Source organism: Carettochelys insculpta, unplaced genomic scaffold (genome assembly GCF_033958435.1).
Source record: "Carettochelys insculpta isolate YL-2023 unplaced genomic scaffold, ASM3395843v1 scaffold_0038, whole genome shotgun sequence".
Classification (NCBI taxonomy): domain Eukaryota; kingdom Metazoa; phylum Chordata; order Testudines; family Carettochelyidae; genus Carettochelys; species Carettochelys insculpta.
Window position 1 is genome coordinate 242501 of NW_027439075.1, and position 7500 is coordinate 250000.

General features: G+C 60.9%; 1 non-coding gene across 1 annotated transcript; it reads right to left on the reverse strand.

Annotated features, from left to right (window-relative positions):
* Positions 1–542: 542 nt before the first annotated feature.
* Positions 543–661, reverse strand: LOC142006036 (5S ribosomal RNA). The gene has a single exon (XR_012643184.1). It is a non-coding gene; the product is annotated as a 5S ribosomal RNA (ribosomal RNA).
* Positions 662–7500: the final 6839 nt, after the last annotated feature.

Here is a 7500-nt window from a genome sequence, read left to right on the forward strand (position 1 = left end):
CCCCTCCACCGGGCTTAATAGTCCACAAGCGAGACCCAGGGCCTTCCCCGCTCTCAACAACCTCCACCCACGGTCCCCCTCCACCGGGCTTAATAGTCCACAACCGAGACCCAGGGCCTTCCCCGCTCTCAACAACCTCCACCCACGGTCCCCCAAGACGCACGTTCCAAGCCTTAACCCTCAGACCATCCACCCCCCCTGGGGGGGACCCCACACCCACCTGACCCCAACTCACTCCCACCAAAAACACCACCACCGCCACCGCCTCAACGGCCTGCCCCACCCAGCACTCCCACACACACACCTGCCCCACCAACGCTCCACACACGCTTTCTTCCCTCTCCCCGACCCGACCCAAGCCATCGCACCGCACCGGGTGAGGGCCTAAGCTTCCTCGCCCGCCCCCCCGCCCCCGACACGCAGGCAGGCAGAGGGAAAGGCCTCAGCGCCCCCCAGGACCGTCGCGCCGCCTTGGCCTCACGGCTTCCCTGCTCCCGCACGGCAGACACACGCCCCGCTCTACCCCCGCTGGGGCCAAAAGCTGCCTACGGCACCTGGGATTCCCAGGCGGTCACCCATCCAGGTACTAGCCAGGCCCGGGACGGTTTACCTTCCGAGATCGGACGAGATCGGGGGCATTCGGTCCGGTATGGCCGTAGGCCCCCGCCTCCCCGGGCTTTAGCGTCAGCAGCCTGGCCTCAGTCAGCCGGGCCCAAACAATTAACCCGGAGGCCGGGCCGAGGGAAAACTTCCTCCGAGCCGGCCCAAGGGGAAGGGAGGACGAGGACGCCGGGCCCGGGAGGTGACAGGACGTGCACGTCAGACCCGGGAAGCTGTGCGCCCCGAGGTTAACCCCCGGGCCGGGGCGGGGAGAGAAAAATGTTCTAAGTCCGGTAGGGACAGCAGGTCAACCCCGGTCCGAGGCGGGGAGAGAAATTTTCCAAGTCCGGCAGGGACAGCAGGTCAACCCCGGCCGCCGTAGCAGAGGTTGACCTGGTGTCCGATTCGCTCCCCGGGCACCAGGTCAACCTCGGGCGCTTTAGCGGAGGTTGACCTGGTGTCCGATTCGCTCCCCGGGCACCAGGTCAACCTCGGGCGCCTTAGCAGAGGTTGACCTGGTGTCCGATTCGCTCCCCGGGCACCAGGTAAACCGTGGCCGCTTTCAGCGGAGGTTGACCTGGTGGCCGATCCCCTCCTCGGGCTCCAAGTCCGGCAGGGACAGCAGGTGAACCCCGGCCGCTTTAGCAGAGGTTGACCTGGTGTCCGATTCGCTCCCCGGGCACCAGGTAAACCGTGGCCGCTTTCAGCGGAGGTTGACCTGGTGGCCGATCCCCTCCTCGGGCTCCAAGTCCGGCAGGGACAGCAGGTCAACCCCGGCCGCTTTAGCAGAGGTTGACCTGGTGTCCGATTCGCTCCCCGGGCACCAGGTAAACCGTGGCCGCTTTCAGCGGAGGTTGACCTGGTGGCCGATCCCCTCCTCGGGCTCCAAGTCCGGCAGGGACAGCAGGTGAACCCCGGCCGCTTTAGCAGAGGTTGACCTGGTGTCCGATTCGCTCCCCGGGCACCAGGTAAACCGTGGCCGCTTTCAGCGGAGGTTGACCTGGTGGCCGATCCCCTCCTCGGGCTCCAAGTCCGGCAGGGACAGCAGGTCAACCCCGGCCGCTTTAGCAGAGGTTGACCTGGTGTCCGATTCGCTCCCCGGGCACCAGGTAAACCGTGGCCGCTTTCAGCGGAGGTTGACCTGGTGGCCGATCCCCTCCTCGGGCTCCAAGTCCGGCAGGGACAACAGGTCAACCCCGGTTCCGGGCGGGGAGAGAAAAATTTTCTAAGTCCGGCAGGGACAGCAGGTCAACCCCGGCCGCCGTAGCAGAGGTTGACCTGGTGTCCGATTCGCTCCCCGGGCACCAGGTCAACCTCGGGCGCCTTAGCAGAGGTTGACCTGGTGTCCGATTCGCTCCCCGGGCACCAGGTAAACCGTGGCCGCTTTCAGCGGAGGTTGACCTGGTGGCCGATCCCCTCCTCGGGCTCCAAGTCCGGCAGGGACAGCAGGTGAACCCCGGCCGCTTTAGCAGAGGTTGACCTGGTGTCCGATTCGCTCCCCGGGCACCAGGTAAACCGTGGCCGCTTTCAGCGGAGGTTGACCTGGTGGCCGATCCCCTCCTCGGGCTCCAAGTCCGGCAGGGACAGCAGGTCAACCCCGGCCGCTTTAGCAGAGGTTGACCTGGTGTCCGATTCGCTCCCCGGGCACCAGGTAAACCGTGGCCGCTTTCAGCGGAGGTTGACCTGGTGGCCGATCCCCTCCTCGGGCTCCAAGTCCGGCAGGGACAACAGGTCAACCCCGGTTCCGGGCGGGGAGAGAAAAATTTTCTAAGTCCGGCAGGGACAGCAGGTCAACCCCGGCCGCCGTAGCAGAGGTTGACCTGGTGTCCGATTCGCTCCCCGGGCACCAGGTCAACCTCGGGCGCTTTAGCAGAGGTTGACCTGGTGTCCGATTCGGTCCCCGGGCACCAGGTAAACCGTGGCCGCTTTCAGCGGAGGTTGACCTGGTGGCCGATCCCCTCCTGGGGCTCCAAGTCCGGCAGGGACAGCAGGTCAACCCCGGTCCCAGGCGGGGAGAGAAAAAATTTCTAAGTCCTTCAGGGACAACAGGTCAACCCCGGTTCCGAGCGGGAGAGAAAAATTTTCCAAGTCCGGCAGGGACAACAGGTCAACCCCGGTTCCGGGCGGGGAGAGAAAAATTTTCAAAGTCCGGCAGGGACAGCAGGTCAACCCCGGCCGCTTCAGCGGAGGTTGACCTGGTGTCCGATTCGGTCCCCGGGCACCAGGTAAACCGTGGCCGCTTTCAGCGGAGGTTGACCTGGTGGCCGATCCCCTCCTCGGGCTCCAAGTCCGGCACGGACAGCAGGTCAACCCCGGCCGCTTTAGCAGAGGTTGACCTGGTGTCCGATTCGCTCCCCGGGCACCAGGTAAACCGTGGCCGCTTTCAGCGGAGGTTGACCTGGTGGCCGATCCCCTCCTCGGGCTCCAAGTCCGGCAGGGACAGCAGGTCAACCCCGGCCGCTTCAGCTGAGGTTGACCTGGTGTCCGATTCGCTCCCCGGGCACCAGGTAAACCGTGGCCGCTTTCAGCGGAGGTTGACCTGGTGGCCGATCCCCTCCTGGGGCTCCAAGTCCGGCAGGGACAACAGGTCAACCCCGGTCCCAGGCGGGAGAGAAAAATTTTCTAAGTCCGGCAGGGACAACAGGTCAACCCCGGTTCCGAGCGGGAGAGAAAAATTTTCTAAGTCCGGCAGGGACAACAGGTCAACCCCGGTCCCAGGCGGCAGAGAAAAATTTTCTAAGTCCGGCAGGGACAACAGGTCAACCCCGGTCCCAGGCGGGAGAGAAAAAATTTCTAAGTCCGGCAGGGACAACAGGTCAACCCCGGTCCCAGGCTGGAGAGAAAAATTTTCTAAGTCCGGCAGGGACAGCAGGTCAACCCCGGCCGCTTTAGCAGAGGTTGACCTGGTGTCCGATTCGCTCCCCGGGCACCAGGTCAACCTCTGGCGCTTTAGCAGAGGTTGACCTGGTGTCAGATTCGCTCCCCGGGCACCAGGTCAACCTCGGTCGCTTTAGCAGAGGTTGACCTGGTGTCCGATTCGCTCCCCGGGCACCAGGTAAACCGTGGCCGCTTTCAGCGGAGGTTGACCTGGTGGCCGATCCCCTCCTGGGGCTCCAAGTCCGGCAGGGACAACAGGTCAACCCCGGTCCCAGGCGGGGAGAGAAAAAATTTCTAAGTCCGGCAGGGACAACAGGTCAACCCCGGTCCCAGGCGGGGAGAGAAAAAATTTCTAAGTCCGGCAGGGACAACAGGTCAACCCCGGTCCCAGGCTGGAGAGAAAAATTTTCCAAGTCCGGCAGGGACAGCAGGTCAACCCCGGCCGCTTCAGCTGAGGTTGACCTGGTGTCCGATTCGCTCCCCGGGCACCAGGTAAACCGTGGCCGCTTTCAGCGGAGGTTTACCTGGTGGCCGATCCCCTCCTCGGGCTCCAAGTCCGGCAGGGACAACAGGTCAACCCCGGTCCCAGGCGGGAGAGAAAAATTTTCTAAGTCCGGCAGGGACAACAGGTCAACCCCGGTTCCGAGCGGGAGAGAAAAATTTTCTAAGTCCGGCAGGGACAACAGGTCAACCCCGGTCCCAGGCGGCAGAGAAAAAATTTCTAAGTCCGGCAGGGACAACAGGTCAACCACGGTACCGGGCGGGAGAGAAAAAATTTCTAAGTCCGGCAGGGACAACAGGTCAACCCCGGTCCCAGGCTGGAGAGAAAAAATTTCTAAGTCCGGCAGGGACAACAGGTCAACCCCGGTCCCAGGCGGCAGAGAAAAAATTTCTAAGTCCGGCAGGGACAACAGGTCAACCCCGGTCCCAGGCGGGAGAGAAAAATTTTCTAAGTCCGGCAGGGACAACAGGTCAACCCCGGTCCCAGGCGGCAGAGAAAAAATTTCTAAGTCCGGCAGGGACAACAGGTCAACCCCGGTCCCAGGCGGGAGAGAAAAATTTTCTAAGTCCGGCAGGGACAACAGGTCAACCCCGGTCCCAGGCGGCAGAGAAAAAATTTCTAAGTCCGGCAGGGACAACAGGTCAACCCCGGTACCGGGCGGGAGAGAAAAAATTTCTAAGTCCGGCAGGGACAACAGGTCAACCCCGGTCCCAGGCTGGAGAGAAAAAATTTCTAAGTCCGGCAGGGACAACAGGTCAACCCCGGTCCCAGGCGGCAGAGAAAAAATTTCTAAGTCCGGCAGGGACAACAGGTCAACCCCGGTCCCAGGCGGCAGAGAAAAAATTTCTAAGTCCGGCAGGGACAACAGGTCAACCCCGGTCCCAGGCGGCAGAGAAAAAATTTCTAAGTCCGGCAGGGACAACAGGTCAACCCCGGTCCCAGGCGGGAGAGAAAAATTTTCTAAGTCCGGCAGGGACAACAGGTCAACCCCGGTCCCAGGCGGGAGAGAAAAATTTTCTAAGTCCGGCAGGGACAACAGGTCAACCCCGGTCCCAGGCGGCAGAGAAAAATTTTCTAAGTCCGGCAGGGACAACAGGTCAACCCCGGTCCCAGGCGGCAGAGAAAAAATTTCTAAGTCCGGCAGGGACAACAGGTCAACCCCGGTCCCAGGCTGGAGAGAAAAAATTTCTAAGTCCGGCAGGGACAACAGGTCAACCCCGGTCCCAGGCGGGAGAGAAAAAATTTCTAAGTCCGGCAGGGACAACAGGTCAACCCCGGTCCCGGGCTGGAGAGAAAAATTTTCTAAGTCCGGCAGGGACAACAGGTCAACCCCGGTCCCAGGCTGGAGAGAAAAAATTTCTAAGTCCGGCAGGGACAACAGGTCAACCCCGGTCCCAGGCGGCAGAGAAAAAATTTCTAAGTCCGGCAGGGACAACAGGTCAACCCCGGTCCCAGGCGGGAGAGAAAAATTTTCTAAGTCCGGCAGGGACAACAGGTCAACCCCGGTCCCAGGCGGCAGAGAAAAAATTTCTAAGTCCGGCAGGGACAACAGGTCAACCCCGGTACCGGGCGGGAGAGAAAAAATTTCTAAGTCCGGCAGGGACAACAGGTCAACCCCGGTCCCAGGCGGCAGAGAAAAAATTTCTAAGTCCGGCAGGGACAACAGGTCAACCCCGGTCCCAGGCTGGAGAGAAAAATTTTCTAAGTCCGGCAGGGAGAACAGGTCAACCCCGGTCCCAGGCGGCAGAGAAAAATTTTCTAAGTCCGGCAGGGACAGCAGGTCAACCCCGGTCCCAGGCTGGAGAGAAAAATTTTCTAAGTCCGGCAGGGACAACAGGTCAACCCCGGTCCCAGGCGGGAGAGAAAAATTTTCTAAGTCCGGCAGGGACAACAGGTCAACCCCGGTCCCAGGCGGCAGAGAAAAAATTTCTAAGTCCGGCAGGGACAACAGGTCAACCCCGGTACCGGGCGGGAGAGAAAAAATTTCTAAGTCCGGCAGGGACAACAGGTCAACCCCGGTCCCAGGCGGCAGAGAAAAAATTTCTAAGTCCGGCAGGGACAACAGGTCAACCCCGGTCCCAGGCGGGAGAGAAAAATTTTCTAAGTCCGGCAGGGACAACAGGTCAACCCCGGTCCCAGGCTGGAGAGAAAAATTTTCTAAGTCCGGCAGGGACAGCAGGTCAACCCCGGCCGCTTTAGCAGAGGTTGACCTGGTGTCCGATTCGCTCCCCGGGCACCAGGTCAACCTCTGGCGCTTTAGCAGAGGTTGACCTGGTGTCAGATTCGCTCCCCGGGCACCAGGTCAACCTCGGTCGCTTTAGCAGAGGTTGACCTGGTGTCCGATTCGCTCCCCGGGCACCAGGTAAACCGTGGCCGCTTTCAGCGGAGGTTGACCTGGTGGCCGATTCCCTCCTAGGGCTCCAAGTCCGGCAGGGACAGCAGGTCAACCCCGGTCCCAGGCGGGGAGAGAAAAAATTTCTAAGTCCGGCAGGGACAACAGGTCAACCCCGGTCCCAGGCTGGAGAGAAAAATTTTCCAAGTCCGGCAGGGACAGCAGGTCAACCCCGGTCCCAGGCGGGAGAGAAAAATTTTCTAAGTCCGGCAGGGACAACAGGTCAACCCCGGTCCCAGGCGGCAGAGAAAAAATTTCTAAGTCCGGCAGGGACAACAGGTCAACCCCGGTCCCAGGCGGGAGAGAAAAATTTTCTAAGTCCGGCAGGGACAACAGGTCAACCCCGGTCCCAGGCGGCAGAGAAAAAATTTCTAAGTCCGGCAGGGACAACAGGTCAACCCCGGTACCGGGCGGGAGAGAAAAAATTTCTAAGTCCGGCAGGGACAACAGGTCAACCCCGGTCCCAGGCTGGAGAGAAAAAATTTCTAAGTCCGGCAGGGACAACAGGTCAACCCCGGTCCCAGGCGGCAGAGAAAAAATTTCTAAGTCCGGCAGGGACAACAGGTCAACCCCGGTCCCAGGCGGGAGAGAAAAATTTTCTAAGTCCGGCAGGGACAACAGGTCAACCCCGGTCCCAGGCGGGAGAGGAAAATTTTCTAAGTCCGGCAGGGACAACAGGTCAACCCCGGTCCCAGGCGGCAGAGAAAAATTTTCTAAGTCCGGCAGGGACAACAGGTCAACCCCGGTCCCAGGCGGCAGAGAAAAATTTTCTAAGTCCGGCAGGGACAACAGGTCAACCCCGGTCCCAGGCGGCAGAGAAAAATTTTCTAAGTCCGGCAGGGACAACAGGTCAACCCCGGTCCCAGGCTGGAGAGAAAAAATTTCTAAGTCCGGCAGGGACAACAGGTCAACCCCGGTCCCAGGCGGGAGAGAAAAAATTTCTAAGTCCGGCAGGGACAACAGGTCAACCCCGGTCCCAGGCGGGAGAGAAAAAATTTCTAAGTCCGGCAGGGACAACAGGTCAACCCCGGTCCCGGGCTGGAGAGAAAAATTTTCTAAGTCCGGCAGGGACAACAGGTCAACCCCGGCCGCTTTAGCGGAGGTTGACCTGGTGTCCGATTCGGTCCCC